General features: G+C 42.0%; 1 pseudogene; it reads left to right on the forward strand.

Moving 5' to 3' along the window:
* The first annotated feature begins 8,008 nt into the window (after positions 1-8,008).
* On the forward strand, positions 8,009-8,308 carry LOC134481916 (small integral membrane protein 14-like; annotated as a pseudogene).
* Positions 8,309-17,447: the final 9,139 nt, after the last annotated feature.

Here is a 17,447-nt window from a genome sequence, read left to right on the forward strand (position 1 = left end):
ACTACCTCCACCCAGACTGACCAGTTTCTGGAGTGGCTTTTCCAGAGACTCACTTTTGAGCCAGGGAACACCCATTCGCTCACTCTCCTTCCAGAGCTTCAGAGTTCTCACTCCTTCATTACAACTCAGTTGCTGAGGAGAGGGAGAGTTGTATCAGGCCTTGAAATGGATAGAACATCTTTGTTAACAGCCAAAGGTCTAAAGACCGTGGATGATGGATATTCTTCTTCCTGAAATGTATAAACCCAGTGTCCATGCATGTGACATATAGTCCAATTTCTACAGTTTTTACTGTTCCCTAGAGGCCAATATTTTTTTCCTACACCTTTAAATGTATGCAAGCTGGACCTGTTGTTTCATGGATTGTGTCTTGAGAGGGGTCATGGTTTCAATATATTCACCCATGTTTTTTCCTGAAATCTCTGTCTTACCATCCCATTTTGTGCAATGGAAACTCCCTTTTCCTGGCAAAAAAGCTTCTCAGGTATAGAGCAAACATCAAATTGTAAACTTTCTGTCCATTCTTAAAGTTAAAATCCCCAAAAGTGAGGGAGGAACTGAGACTCAAGCGAGAGCCATGGAGGGGCAGAATGCAGAGGTGCTGCTGGCCAAGGAAGAGCAGGAGGAAGCAGAGAAGCTGTAGCACATCATGGTGCACTGGGAGCTAGAATTGGAGTTCGACCTGGGCAACCTGCTGGCTTCACTCTGAGGACCTACAGGGTGCTTAACCATCATTTATAACTCAGTATCTGGTGTCTCTCTGGCCACCGTTGGAACTGCATTCAGAGGAACCACAGACAAAAGTCATCCAAAGAACAATTCACCAAAATAAATAAAAATTAGTACATTTTTCTTTCAAAAAGGCATACAAATGTATGGTCAAGTCAAACAAAACCCAAGGAAACACAAGAAATGAAATATTTTACAACAACCCAAGAGTGCAAGAAACAGTATAAAAACAATCTCTTAGGGGTTGGGAATTTAGCTCAGTGGTAGAGCAAGGCCCCGGGTCGGTCCCCAGCACCAAAAAAAAAAAAAAAAAAAGAAAAGAAAAGAAAAAAAGACCAATCTTTTAAATCTATAATAATTCTATATGTATTTCTTGAAATAGCAGTTGGAGGAAGCAGGCTGTCATGCTCTTATAAATTCCATAGCCTCATCAACCCTTGTGACAATCTCCACCTGTTTGATTTTTTCTTAAGCACAGATATGTGTGAGTTAGAATCCCGAGGTCTGTCTGTGATGAGACTGTAAACTGTAGTCAATGTAACACTGGCAATCATTAGCCACAATCTTTAAGTTTCCCTTGTAACATCAGAGCACAGCCATATCTTTGGAAAGCAAAACTCGCCCTCCACCAAACTATCCTCCAAAATCCAGTCTCTCCAAAACACCAAGTCCATTCCTCATGCTATCAAGTATGACGGCCAAGCCTTGCATATGAAGGATCGATATTGCAGGCTCTAATACCTCACCAAAGAGACATTGCCCTAAATTCTTTTACAAGTCCGGTTTCCATGATAAGAGTTATATTAAAATATTATCCCAATCTAGACCTGTTTCCCTGGGTTGGCACATGCCACGTGTTTTCTCGAATGACTCCTTTTTTAAGCCAACATTGTATTACAAATATTACAAATTTTCAACCATACCCAATAACTTAAAAGCCAGTCACCTATAGCCAAGACATGTAAAGCTTATTATATATTTAAAACCAAACAGAAAAAAATGAAGTGACTACACATATCTTTAGTACTTAGATCAAACACCATTTTTACTTCTTTAGCTGTCATTTTAAAAGAAGCACCTTGTTACCTGTTGATTCCAAATATCACAGTCAAAGATTTCTCTAAGAGAAACAGCTAACAGCTCCATTACCATAGAAGCTTTGAAGCTGCTGGCACCTTTAAGGCCAGCTAGTGTAGACATTGAGCCAGCCCCCTGGGGAGCTTCCCCAGTGGACAGACCTAGGCTCCTAGCTACATTCCTCCATTGAGGCAGGATTCAGTCAGAGACACACATGACAGTTAACACCAGAGATAACCAGTTATCTAGGATGCTGGGCTCCAAAGGTCAATTGAAACTGTTTTATTTATTTGTTCCTTTCTTGAAAGGACTTAAAACTAAATCAAGGGGGAATCAACCAGCATTTAAAGTTTTCACCATTTTTTCTTTTAAACATGAAACACAAAACATTCAAGCAACAAGAAGCACAACCCAGACATACATTGACATCCATGGACAGCTTGGTGCAACAAGGACAGACAATAGACATAGAGGGAAGGAGCTAGATGGTGTCCCACCAAAAGGACTCAGATACCCTACCTAAAGGACATAGAACCAGAAATAAGCACTTCTCCAATAGGAGCCAGCAAGGAGGCAGGATGTGCCTAGGAGAGCTCTTAAAAAGCTTAATCTCACTTTCCTTCTTTTGCCAAAGCATCTGTGGAGAGTCTGGGAGGAATGTTTTTCTCAAACCATTTTCTCTCTTGTCTAGGGTGTAAAATGTCTCTAATCAGGGTCCAAAGACTAAAAACATCTATGAGAATTAACTTTGCTTCTCTAGATTTTAGCATAACTCTAAAAGAACACGTACACAAAAACATTTGACCATTATTACCTTGTCCCTTTTTACAAGGTTTACTCACCAGTACCCCAAATCTTTATTTTTCTTTGCAAGTGCTTTCAATGCCCATGGTGCTTCTGTATCCTGCTTACTGGGACCTTTCCTGGCCCATTTTCCCTAATACGTCCCTCCTTCACTGGCCGGCTTCCTGGGACCATCTCGTCAGGGTGTCCTCTCTTTTCCAATCTTGGTGGGACCTCCATTTGATGATGCCTGTGTCATCAGGACACTCAGAACCGGGCATAGGCCTATAAGAGTTAAGAAGAAACACACACTCGGGTCATTTGTGTTAAAAGAAGGCTGTCCACGCTTTACTGAGATCTCCTTATATACCAGAGGCAAAAGCCGTGGAAAAACAATAAAGCAGGTGAAAACCCCAACCAGGAAAATAGGAAAACAGGAAAAATCTGCATCGTGGCAAGTCCTGGCCCCAACACAGGGGCGTAAACAACTTCTTAACAATAAGAAGCTGAAAGGCTCAGCAAGAGGAATGGGTGCCATGGAAGGTCCTGGCCCCAAATCAGGGACCGAGAGAAGCTGCCAAGGGTGTAAACAACTTCTGGCCATAGTAGGCTGAAAGGCACAGCGAGGGGGAAGGGAAACACTCCAAGGTAGGGCCCAACAGGCTAATATAAATATATATTGGAAAAACTAAAACACTGTATATGAAGAAAAATAATTAAAAAGTGCTACATATCTAAGCATAACATTCATAATAAAAGAAACTCAAATGACAGAAATTCATAAGAAATATTCATCATCCTTCCACATCACGCAAATGCAAATCAAAATTACTCTGAGATCACTTTTCACACTTGTCAGTATGACTAAGGTTAATAACACGTGTGACAACTCAAGCTGACTGGGTTATGGAGCAAGGGGAACATTCATACTCTCCTGGTGGAAAGGCAAACTTCTACAGCAACTTCGGAGATCAGTATGATGGTTCTTCAGGAAGGTGAAAATTGTTGTACCTTAAGATACAACTCCAGGTCTCATGTCCAGATGTTGATTCATCCTAGAATACAGACCCTTGCTCAACCATGTTCAGTGAAGCTCATTTATAATGCTTAGAATTTGGAAATATTTAAGTTGTCCCTTAACGGATGAATGCATAAAGAAAAGGTGGTGCATTTACACACTGCATTGCTGCTTAACAATTACAAAAGGCAAAAAGGAAGCATGCACTATGCAGGACAATGAATGGATCTAGTAAAAGTCATTCTGGATGAGGCAATCCAGACTGAAAGAGACAAATGGGATACATATTCACTGAAATGTGGGTGTGGGTGTTAGCTGTTGATTCTTCAATCTGTGTGACTGTATGATCAGTTTAGTGTGAGGGTCTAGGGACGTGGGCCAGACTGTCCTCATTTAGGGAAGTACAAGTTCACTCATGGATGGCTGAGGGACACTATCAGGGATAGGAATGTGAAATGTGAAGAGACAGGGAGAGGGCAGCAATGGAGGGAACATAGAGAGGGACAGTAAAATGAGGCGCTGTATCGAAGCCTAAGAGAGTAGAAACCCTAATTGCTTTTTAAATTGTTTTATAAAGGTAACTAATGATTTATTATGGGTGCAAGGAGAGAAGTTAAAATGTTGATTGTGTTCATCTATGTGAAATTTCAATAATAAGTAAGTCACAACAGTTATGGATTTTGACTTTCAATGAACCTGTTACAGAAAATGAATATCTAGTCCTTATGGAGACGTCTGTTACCATCTATTATACACTAGTCATTTTATTTGTTTACATTTCAAATGTCATCCCCATCATTGGTCTCTCCACTTTGAACCCCCATACCCTCCCAATCCTCTTTGTTTCTAAGAGGGCACTCCTCCACCTACCCACCCACTTCCACTTCACCCCTCTAGCATCCCCCTTCTCTGGGACATCAAGTTTCTACAGGGCCAGTTGCCTCCCATCCCAGAGATGTCAGATGAGCCAGTTGTTGCTACACATGCTCTACACTATATGTATCAGGAGCCATAGCCGGGACCATATATCCTCTTTAGTTGGTAGTTTAGTCCCGAGGAACTCTGAAGGCCCCAGTTAATTGATATTGTTGTTCTTCATATTGGGTTCCAATCCCCTTCATCTCCTTCAGGCTTTTCCCTAACTCTTTCATTGTGGTCCCCAGGCTTAGTCCAATGGTTGGCTGTGAATATCTGCATCTATGTCTTGAACAGAGGCACATGCGAGGCTAGAAGGAAGCCTCAGACTCCAAAGTAAGGTAATAGGATGTAATTCTGTATTTTCCCAGAAGATGGCGACATAGGATCCTTTTCACAAACTTGTTTCTCACTAACCTCTTAGTTCTGTCCAGCCTGTCAGGTAAGTTCTGCAATGTGCTCTGTGACTGAAGATCCTTCTGCTTGCTGGAACTCGATCCGCTGCGTGGAATACTCTCGACCGGCGATGGGCGTCTGGGTCGGTGGACGCAAAGACTCCAGGAATTGTGAATGAATGGACTGAGTTGAGCAGACATTGAATTCATCTGAGGGGTTGGCATCTCCAGAACCTGCAGCTTAGCATCCATGGATCCAGGAGAGCACAGTGTGCAGGGCTGAAATCAGATTCTGTAATGGAGAGGCGGAAGAAACTATGGTTTTGAAGTATTTGTTCTTTTTGAAAGCACAAAGTGGGAGATCAGTCAGTTATCCTCTTTTTGCAACATCTTACTCTGAGCTGCAGGACATATCCTGGGGGATATTGCTTTCCATATTCAATGGGCTTTTCAGAAATTCCAGTTTCCTGAAACGGCATGGCCCTACTTTGGTGGACTGACTGGTAGGAAGTGGAAAGGTTCTCTGAGGGGCAGATGAGGAAAGGCCAAAAGAAGAGGAAAGAGACAGCTATGAAAGGGCTGCTGGTGGGTACAAGGAAACAACAAGCACATTTCTCAAAGCCATATTTTACTATAGCATTGTGGGAAGCATAACCACAAGCTGACAGAAACAAATTGTTAAAATAAACAATGCATTCGTTCCCATCCCCCAAACTACTCCGTTTTTAACCACCAAGGTCAATAGAAATTTAAGCCTCAAGTACACCTTCTCTTAAGGTTCCATACCTCAGCAGGCTGAAAAATCTGCCAACAGGCCTTGACCTACCTTGACTATGCCTAGCAGGCAGACCTTCTCTCTCTTTCTTTTCCTCTGTTTGAGAGCAGGAGCAAATGACTTTATACTGTGGGAGGATTTCCATTATCAACAAACATAAATTTTTCGAAGTCATTAAAGCTAGAAGGCCAATCATTGATGGGCAGGTGTGGTCAGGTCACTCTACCTAAACTATCCCATGGAGAAAAGTAAAAGTGACAGCCATACCTGTGTTTAGGAAACAAGATGTCACAGGTGATTTGAGTATGGGTGCTGTGTGGGAGAGAGGAGGTCATGAATCTAGCTGGAAAAGCCCACTCCACTTTTACATGTGTTTTGAAAGACATATAATAGAAATTTAACTGCAACAAAATTTTGTCAGCAAATGTGCTCTAATGATAGGTGGTTAGGTTTTGGGGGTCATATTGACACAGAAACTGGATTAGTGGTAATATCTTGGGAAGTAGCTTGTGTTACAAGGAGAACTTCAGTTATCCCTTGCCTAGGCCATCTACTGTCTTCTCTTCTCTTTTTCCTCTTTCACTCTTCTATCTGGGCTGATGTAGCAAAAGGCTCTTCCCAGAGACAAGTCAAAGGAGAATTAAGGTGACATCTTTAGCCTGTTTTCTTATAGACACATTGGACTGCGAAGGCTGTGAGGGAACCAGGCGGGAGGAGTGTGCAAAAGGCAGAAGGAAGCAGTGACTGCACTGGTCGTGTTTCCCATTCTGTCACAGAAGCATTTTAAGAAAGGAGGGTTCCATTGGCTCAGAGTCGGGAAGCACAGACTCCATCCTAGAAGGGGTGAGTGTAGCTGTGAGAGGTGCAGTTGGTAGAAGTGGACTGGCTGGCAGGATGTGAATGAGACTCTTACCATGTGGGTGGAGCAGGGAGCAGAAATAGGGAAATTCTAGCTCTTAGCCTCCTCTCTGTGCCATTCAGTGCAGGCACCTGGCCTGAGAGTTATGGTGTTACCACCATTCAGAGTGAGCTTTAAGTCGATTCTCTCCCCAAAACCCCTCAGAGCGACATTCAAAGGCCTGCTTCACTAACACACTAGGCAATTTTTACCTTCCTCAAGTTGTCAGTGACCAGCAGCAGAGCAAGGCAAGAAGGTTGCACGGCCATTTAGAGGGAGGAATCAAGGAGTGGTATCCGTGCAAGCCAGAAGAGACCTACAGGAAAGCTGGACATCAAAGAGCCACACACATTCTCTCATGGATTCTCATGGTTTTCCCAGGGTGAGATTCAGATGCATGTGGTAGCTAAAGGCATTTCTGGCTGAAGCCGGTTTTCCTATGTGACATTAGGAAACAGTTGTAATAAAAGAAAGTTTCAAACAGCAAACTGTTCTGATTCTGATGGACACAAGTCTGATACTAGGCTGGAATTCTCTTCATAACTTTCGATACTTTTGAAAATAAAGGATAGATAGTATAATGTACTCGAATCCTAAAATACTGTGAAGTATGCATTTCATAAATATGCATTACATGATATTCAGTTGAAATTGCTGGGAATTGTACTTTCTTCTATCCCTATAACCACTTGGCTCTGGACAGAATTACTAAAGAATATGATGACTTGGGCTGTGTGTGTCTCTGTGTGTCTTTGTGTGTTCTGTGCGTGTGTTTATGTGTGTCTCTGTGTTTCTTTAGGTATTTATGTGTTTATATATTTATGTGAAAATGGAGGCTCTGTCAACTTATGGTATTTTTCACAGTAGCTATTGTCCACAGTGTTTTATGAGATGAAGTCTTCATTATGGCAGATGGAGTCAGAGAGACTACAGAAAGATCAAAGTATGGGGTTAGGGATTTAGCTCAGTTGTAGACGCTTGCCTAGAAACCGCAAGGCCCTGGATTCGGGTCCCCAGCTCCGGAAAAGAAAAAAAAAAAGAAAGAAAGATCAAAGTATAGAGGAAGGGGCAGGGAAGATATCACAGCAGTTGAAATCACTTACTGTTCTTCCAGAGGATCTGGAATTGGTCCCTGGTAACCATACAAAGACTAACACCAACCTCGATAGGCAAAGCTGTCTCCCAGATTCTGCCCACACTTGACAACCTCGTGATCCACCCATACAAAAGGCAAAACGCAGATCCGGGTCTAGCGGCTAAGAGTGACATTGACTATCTAATCCGGAGGGGAGGAGGGTGGCGGCCAGCAGCAGGGCAGCGACAGGGGCGTCCAGAACACTCCAGGCCACCTCCCTCCCCACCCACCACTTGTTTGGGCGGCCTTAAAGAGTTGAGTAAAATCAAGCTGGTAACCAACCATGACTGAAGGAGGATTTGATCCCTGTGAATGTATTTACTCTCATGAACGCGCTATGAGAAGACTCATCAATCTGCTCCGGCAGTCCCAGTCCTATTGTACCAACACAGAATGCCTTCGGGAATTGCCAGGGCCCTCCGGTGACAGTGGCATCAGCATCACTGTGATCTTGATGGCCTGGATGGTGATCGCTGTGCTCCTCTTTCTACTGAGGCCTCCTAACCTGAGAGGCTTCAGCCTTCCTGGAAAGCCCTCCAGTCCTCACAGTGGACAGGTCCCGCCAGCCCCTCCTGTGGGCTAACATCCTGGTGTGGGAAGCAGCGATTGTTTGACACCCTGCACGACCGAACGACTGCAGAGAACCTGGCACTACCTGTCTCTCCTTTTCCATCTGCAGTTTGGATGGTATTGTTTTCATGAGCTTCTAGAAGTTTCACTTGCCAACTGCCTTTGTTTCCTGTGTTGCCACAGTCCTTGTTTACAGTATACCTGAGTAAACGATTTCTTTGAAAAGTCGAGGGCTATGTTGGTTGGCCTAAGCTTAAACATTCCACTCGTTCTCCCTGGAACACTGACCATAGCGACTGTGGTGGTTTCTGGCCCAACTGAAGGAAAATTAAGGTTTCTGCATTTAAGTATTTTAAGTGGTTTGGATAGATTTTAATTCTTTTTATAAGGTATTTATTCTGGGTTGTCTGGTATGAATGACAGAACCATGCTGTAGTCACTTTACTGTGGTAGTTTACCTGTGGGTGGCAGTTTTCTGTAGTCCTTGACACTGATGCTTTAGATCATTTTCCTTACAAAGTCCAGCTGGCTTATATGGCTAGAATAGGAAAATCGATTTGGTTGTTTAATGATTTTTTAAAATAATTCCCATTAAAAATTTCTGATGTTAATACTTTAAATAAACATGATTGATTAATATTTTTAAAAGAGGTAAAACACTCAGAGACCTAGAAAACCATGGATGGCTTCCTCTTTAGTCAACTGGAGCCACAAAAATGTCAGAATCACAGAGCCAATCAGAATTCACCTGAAACCAGACACTACAGAAATGATCTCATTTATATAGAAAGAATTGGCTGATAGGAAAGGATAAGCAAAGTTGCTCACCACAACCATGAAAGGACTCTTCACAACTGGGCATAGTGACTCAAAGTGCCAATTTCAGTGCTTGGGTACATTCCTACAGGATCAAGCCCACCCTGCTCCATCCAGTAAGTCCATGACATTTAGGTCTGCCAGATTAAACTGAGAAGTCCTATTTTTCCTTTTTTTTTTTTAGTATATAATATCTACTTGTGAGTACATTGTAGTTATCTTCAAACACACCAGAAGAGTGTATCAGATCACATTGCAGAGTTCTGTAAGTACCCATGTGGTTGTTGGGATTTGAACTCAGGATCTCTGGGAGAGCAATTGATACTCTTAATCCGTGAAGCATCTCTCCAACCCCTGACAGATCCTGTGGCAACATACTGACTAAAATTCTCTGTACATTCATTCAAAGAGTTAATATTTCCAGGCTTGAATGACAATGGTACATTTATAACTTAAATGAAGTATTTCATAAGTGACACTGGTCTCAGATATTGAAGTGGTGGGTGAACTATCAGAAATAGAAGGATGCTGCAGGCCCCTGTATATCTATGCAGGATAGCAGTAGATGTAATTGCACTTTTTATATATAATACACATAGCTTTCCAAACCTATTTATTTTTATTTTAGTTTGTTTAAGATTTATGACGTATAGAGCATTCTGCCTGCATGCATGCTTGCAGACCAGAAGAGGGCGCCAGATCTCACTTTAGATGGTTGTGAGCCACTATGTGGTTGCTGGGAATTGAACTCAGGACCTCTGGAAGAGTAGCTAGTATTAACTGTGGAACTACCTCTCCGGCACCATTACTTCTATTCTAATCTGCCTGGTGTCTCCAGCAATTTTCTTGTGGATGTTCTCTTGGCATGATAAAGTTTGATTTTAACCTGTGCGCTCAGAAGGGACACACATCTGCAATGACATGTTCATTTGGGGTTTTGTATTTGTAATCCAAGATCTTTTTGTTTGTATTTAGCATGGAACTATCTATGTAAACAAGGATGTTCTACTCCCTGCCTCTGCCCTCCTGCTTGAACTCTTGAAGTAACAGTGGACCACCACCATGAAAAATCACAAAAAATCCACAAAAAAGCAATTAAGTACCTACTAGGGCGTTATGAAATATACTATCACCTTAGATGATTCACAGCATGGCGTATAGATTAACAACTTGTAGCTGGGTATTTCGAGGCATTGTTCCATTGGACTAGACAGAAGACTCTGGCATGAATTTTCTAATGGCACTAAGTGCCCTTTCATTTTTCTGAAAGTCTTTTGGACTTACGCCAGAGTGAGGGATGTGCACGAATCTCACTGGATATTAAGTGTCCATTTCCTTTAAAGCTGAGGTTGGGTTTCTTTCGAGAGAGGAGTGCTTGTGACTGGGATGATTCAGGTCTCCTCCAGCCAAGGCAACTGTGGGAGAAGACATCACTCAGGTGCACTAAATTCTCACTTCCACAAGCTGGCACCCCATACCTAGCAAAACATATCCTCATTTCTTCAGGACAAACATGTAACACCATTTGGGTAGAAGGGGTCAGAACAAGACCACTCTTCTGTTTCCCTTTTATTTATTAAGTGGTGATCACCCTTATAGACAGCAGACTGCTGTGGTCAGAATGGAGGAAGGTGATAATTTAAGGCCCGTCACTATAGGAATTAAAAGTTGACATTTTTATCCACAGATAGTATACTAACATTTATGAAAATTCCAAGGATATAATCATTAAGGAAAATTTGCAAGCTGATTGCCCATTAATTATTATATATCAATTGTATAAAAAAATCAAAGAAAAGCTATTGCTAAGGAGTACTGATCAAAAAGACTGCATATTTTTATTTTTTCATTTTAACTTGGTTTCAAATGGCGTGTGTGTGTTCCTACATTTTAAATTGATGTCAACAACGAGAAACTGTCCAGAGGGATAAAAAGAAATGATAGAAGAGGTGAGGAAAGGAAGGACAATGGTATTGAGAGGCAGAGATTGGCGCAATATATGGTGTATACATATATGAAAATTAGACACACACACAAACACACAGACACACACACTCACACACACACTTGTGCAATAGCAGCAAGGTCCTTAGCAGGTAAAAGAACTTGCTACCCTAGTATGATATTCTGAGTTCAATACCTGGGACCCATGGTACAAACATGGACTGAATATGTGGCACATATGTGCACAGACACACACATATCCACTGGCAAAGAAAACTTTGAAAATTCATAAGCATTTGACTTTAGAGGCACAAGGATCAGGAGTTGGGAATGAGGTCACCCCAACATTCACTTACCTCAGAAAACCCAAGAACTGAAATTGAGCTAAGCTAATGAGTCCGATTAAAGTGTGGCAAATGCAAGAAAAAAGAGTTTTTTTTTTTTTTTTTTTTTTTTTTTTTTTTTTTTCAGGGCTCCAACTTTTACTCTAAGTTAAAAAAGAGAAAGCGTCGGAGGGTTCCAAGCCGGGGAAAGTTTGACTTAAGAAGAATTGCTGTGGCGGCTCCTTGTGCAGGTGATGGAAGATGAAAGATGAGCCCTGTGAGTCAACAGGCACTCAACAAATGGGCTGTCACCCTCAGGAGCAGGCGCAGTGTGTCCTCCATTTGTGTTGGAGGTCGTCGTGCAGCTCGTCCGCCCCTCATCCTGTCCTGGGCCTAGAGAAGGAAAAAAGAGTTTTAATGTGCAAATATGCATGGCATAAACCACAGCAAATATTAGGTTAGAAATATCAAATTGCTGGTCCTTTATATTAGTTGATAGAAAGAAAGTAACAAAGAAACAAAAAAGAGAGAAAAGAAACTAAACGACAAACTTATGAAGGGAAGTAGAAGCCATCAAAATAAAGGCAGGGAATGAAAGAAAATGGGCTGGGGTGCCATGCTTGAAGGAGGAAAAGACTTTAGATTCTCTGCTCTGATGAAGCTGACTAAGGTGGTGCCTGCGGGTCCTTCACAGGCGCTTTTGCGCTGCCTGCTCAGCTTGGGCACAGTTGTTTGTCCTCGTGTATTCTGTGCGGTTTCCAGGTAAGGCAGGCAGTGGGAGAGCCAGGTCTCCAGCTAACTGGCTAAGCTGCTGTGCTTCAGAGCACAGGGTGCTTTGTTGCAGCTTGAGCAGGAGCTCCTGAGTCTGCACAGCCGCTGCCACAATGTTTCCACCACACTCCTGCTTTCCTCCCCTGAGAAATCCCCTCCGGAGTCAGGTTTGCTGCTTGCTGTTGTCCTGAACTGCTGCCAAAGGAAAACAAGCTCGTTCCTGAAGAACTATTGCTGAACAGGTCCTCTTCCCCCATATCCTAATAACTTTTCTCTTCCATTACCTATGATGTGGGCTACTTATTAAAAGTAGTTTGCAAAAAACTTTGCCTCCATCCTGCTGTAGTAGAAATAAGGAAAAAGGAAGCAGGTCCTTTTGTACAAAATACTTTATCAGAGGTCTTAAGCTCCTCAGGCTTCCTCAAAGAAGCTCTGAAGGCAATTTTAGGAAGTATCTAATAATATTGTATGTGATAAAAGAAGGGAGGCCCTTGGGTCAACAAAAATCCAACTTTATTAGTCTGGTCTCTTAGTCTTCGGTGAATCTATCCAGGCTCTTCTGGCTTTTAGAGTCTCTGGGAGAAGTAATGTGTGATTCTCATAGGAGGACTGACTTTGTATGTTACCAGTACTTTTTCCCTTGCAGCTTTTATTACACTTATTTGTTCTCCATGTTTACTGTCTTAGGTAATATATGCCCAGGGGAATTTCTTTTCGACTCCAGTCTATTTCATACTGTGTGCTCCTTTTACTTTGATGAGTCTCTTGTTTAAGTTAAGGACATTTTCTTCTATGATTTTGTTGATAATTTTTGTTTGTTTGTTTGTTTGTTTTTGTTTTTGTTTTTTGTTTTATTTGCCTTTGACCCAAGTTTATTTTCATCCTTCCTATATACTTTATTGTCTTTATTATATTTGTTATTTTGCAGAAAAATCCTGTCTATTTCTTGGATGTTTTCTTCCAGGATTGACTTCCTTCCTTCCTTTCTTCCTTTGCTTTTCCTTTATTCCTTTCCCCCTCCACTCTTTTCCTCCCTTTGGATTTAAGATTTCCTCTATCTACGTATCCATTCCTTCTATCATCTCTTCAATGCCTGAGGTTCTCTATTCCATCTGTTGGAGTCTGTTATTAAGGTCTGCCTCTGAGAGACTATTTGAGTTCCTACATTTTACTCATCCACATCTCTCTGTTTAGGATTTCTTTATTCATTTCCTTCCACAGTTATTGTTTTCACACATTTCTTTACTTTCTCTTTAAAGGCCTCTCCCATATGTGCAAATGCTGTTTTACAGTCTGTTTTATTCTTGTTCTTCAATCATGTTGACATATTCAGGGCCTTCTGTCATAGTGTTGATAGGCTCTAATAGAGATTTGAATGCCCTGGCTGTTACTGGTTGTGTTTCTATGCTGGTCTGTAGTTATCTGGGGTTGGGAAGATTGTAATTCTAGGTGCTGAATCTGGTTTTGTGTGTAGAAAGTATTTGATCCCAACCATGGATTTCTGCCCATCCTTTGCCCAGTTAGTTTCTGGATAAAAGATTCACACTAGCTTTATATCTATGATAATCCTTAATTAGCACAAGAACTGGGCAGATAGCTATCCTCTATACTTTTATGCATATTTTTCCAATAATTCTGTTATATAATTTGCCATGGTTTTGTCTGGGATGCTTTTCACTCCAATTAGCCCACTCACATGTCCATTATTTAAAGATTCTTACTTCATGGTGGCTTCTCCTCTATTTATGTTCTTCTTTCTACCCTTGTCTGTCATGGTCTCCCACCCCCAATTGGAACCACCAGGGAACACCTATCTTAATTCTGCACAGCTTTTGACTATACGTGTTTTAATTTACAATTCAGAAATAACTTGGAGGTAAGGTCACATAAGAGTATGCATTGGTGTTTTCTTTCTTTCGTTTGTTGTTGTTATTGTTGCTGCTGCTCCTGTTTTTATTTTGTCTTTTTTTTTTCAGAGCTGAGAACCATATCCAGGGCCTTACGCTTGTTAGGCAAGTGCTCTAACACTGAGCTAAATCCCCAACCCCGTTGCTGCTGTTTTTAATTTGTCTTTGTTGGTTTGGTTGGTTGGTTGGTTTTTGAGACAGTGTTTTTCTGCTGTACTAGCATTTTCAAAAGCCAGTTGCTTGATTAAGATATCTGGGGTCAGAGAAAGGCCTGAGTGTTAGTATTCTGCTAGCAGCCTTCTGATGGAGAACTCACAACTCCTACAGCACCACACCTGCTTAGAGGGTGACACGTCCCCACCTTAAAGATATTGAACTAAACATCTGAACCTATAAGCCAGCCCCAATTAAATGTTGTCCTTTATAAAACTTACTTTGGTCATGCTATATGTTCTCAGCAGTAAAACCCTAACTTCATGGTCCTGTGAAGGATAATTTCCCCAATGTAGGGGACTGCCAGGGTGTTGAGGGCACATAATTTAGGGCAAACATAGTCATGAGCCTATTGAGTAGCGCTGACCTTAAGTATTAAATTATCATTTTCAGTTCTGTAATAGCTGCCAACTGTAGGCTGGATACAACGGGGGCTAGAATGCCATATACATCTAGTATAGGGCAAAGGGAAGGAGCATCATCCAGTCTCTAAGGCTAATTTAGTTAAGGTCTAATTTAGAGTTCTATTTATCCTTTCTACCTGCCCTTAACTGTGGGGATGATATGCATAATGAAGCTTCCAATTTGTCCCCAAGATCTTAGTTAGTCACTGACATTTCTGAAATATGAAGGCAGGCCCATTATCTGGTCCTATTACTTTAGGTGCTTCAAATCTGGGAAAATCTCTTCTAGTATCTCTATCCGTCTATCCAGGAGGAAATGTCCACAAAAACCAGCAGGTATTTTGAGCCATGTCTTTCTTCCTTAATCTCTATAAAATCAATTTTCCCAGTAGAGGCCTCCAGGCTCTTACCTCTCAGTCAGGAGTTTGGATATTTGGGGTGACTGGGAGTGTTGCTCAGCTGATAAGCTTTAAAGTTTGTCATTCGTTTTACTCCCAAGTGAGTGACTCTGTGGATCTTTCTGAGAAAAGTTCTTGTTAAAGAGATGGATAATATTAGCTTACATTCAGTCGATCATCACCATCCCATTTAATTTCTTTTTCTCCATATATCAGTTGATCTAGGTGGTTCAGATAGAACAGTATCCAATCTAGAGATGCTGTTTTCTTTAAGACTATGTCCTTAGCGGCCTTGTTAGCCCATGTGTTATCTCTAGCCATTGGTTTCTTTTTCCATGATGAGGGCTTGTGTTAATGTTATTAGCTTGGCCCTTTGAATTCAAGTGTCTGGAGGAACAGACTGAGTCCAGACTACCTCCATTTCCAGTGTCACCACTGCCCCTGATCTCCTCTGACCCTCATGGGTAAAGCTGCTTTTGTTAATAAACCAGATCTGTTCTGTCTCTGGCAGAGGAGAATCACTTTGATGGAGTGGACAGTCCAAGTCAGGGTCGGGCAGCAGAAATGCACGGTTCGGGGAAACAGGTGGCTGGAAAATATGTAAGCCATGGTAAATTGAGAAAGTCTGAAAATGAAGCCTGTAGGCATTACTGAACAACAATCAGAATTTTGTGTGTGTGTGTGTGTGTGTGTGTGTGTGTGTGTGTGTGTGTGTGTGTGTGATGAGTCGCAAAGTTAACTTATCTGCATCTTTATCCAACAGTGCTGTGGCAACAATAATAAGCAGGCAATCCTGCTGTCACTGAGTCCAGTTTCTATGATAAATAAGCCATTGGCCATTTCTATGGTAGTCTTTTCTCCTGGATCCAGGGCTTTGTTGGCTAGAGGGGCTCTAATTCATTCTTCTTGTCTAATGTGCACTCTTCTATAATCTTTGCAACTTTTATTAGCTTGTATCTGTAACTTTTATCTAATATTTGGCACTAACTAATTGAAGAACGCCCTGTACTAGAGTTCTCTGTTTTCTCTTATTTCATATCATATCTAAACACTGGCCAATTATTGTTTAAACCTGCTTGCAGAGCCTGGTGGCAAATCTGGAGGAGATCCCTAACCCTTACACCCATTAAATAACCAATCTGGGTGGGTTCCCTGTGGGCCCAAGGGCCAGTTTCTTGGCCTATGTCTGTGGTGAAGAGAACCTGTAAGAACTTTTCGGGGGAGTTGGTGTCATGTCCTGAATACAGTTTATTCTACATTATGCCATCCGGTGGCTGGTCCCTCAGGGGAAGAGAGGCCTCAACATGAGCCTACCAGAGGCATCCCCTTTCTTTATATAAAATAAATCTTTTTCATCTTAAAAACTCAGAGACCATATTTACTTGGACAGGGAGCATGCATTTCTCTTGGCAAGAAGGATATTCATTTACTGAACAAAAGATGTGAGCAGGAGTCAGTTGCAAACTCTGTTAATGGATACATATGACCACTTGGGGCCTCTCCTGTCATGGACCCTGGATGCCAGACTGCACTGTGTCTGCCCTAGGCAGAAGGAGAGGGGAAGAGGGGATAAACCGGTGAGAAATGTAAAACCTGGAGCTGGTCCTGAGGGAAAAAGAAACTCAACAAATGACTGCTGAGAATTGAACTCAGGACATCTGGAAGAGCAGTCAGTGTTCTTAACCACCGAGCCATCTCTCCAGCCCCAAAGCTAACACTGTCAACAAGGATGGAGCTAACTGCTAGGCTGGACTCAGATTTTGTTCCCGTTGACAAAGAAGTGTTAGCAGGGAGGAGGAGGGAAAACTTCTGAAACACTATATCCTCTACTGCTGACACCTTGGGAAGGTCCTGTGGCCATTTAACATCAAAAGCAGGCCACTCTAAGTTATATTAAGTGATCATTAGTCCTAAGAACCTGTCCCATGTCAAAAAATTTCATCAGTCCAAGTCCAAGAACACAGAAAACAAAAGAACAACTAACACAAAGTACCCTCTTTCGCAGCTGAAGTACACAGACCAGCCTGTTCATGCCACGGACAGGATATCTCAGGCCTTCTGCTCCAGCCACTGGCCAGATCAAAGTCCTGTTACTGAGGCTGTCCGAGCCCTCCTTAAGCTTGCACATATGAATCTAACCAAAAGCAGAACACAAAGAAGCTAGATAGAGGAGACGTAGACAACTGTGGTACATCGCTCAGGCTGTCACTTCCCCAATTCACCACTCTCCTGTGGGTCTCCTCCAAGAGGTGAGTTTACTGGCCAATACACAAAATATGAGGTACAAATTGAACCACTACCTGAACCTCCTGAAATGTCACTCACAGAGGAGGAAATCTATGTAAAGGCAAGAGTTTAGTCATTCCAAAATATCGG

This window comes from Rattus norvegicus, chromosome 15, assembly GCF_021556685.1.
Source record: "Rattus norvegicus strain SHRSP/BbbUtx chromosome 15, alternate assembly SHRSP_T2T, whole genome shotgun sequence".
In the NCBI taxonomy this organism is placed as follows: domain Eukaryota; kingdom Metazoa; phylum Chordata; class Mammalia; order Rodentia; family Muridae; genus Rattus; species Rattus norvegicus.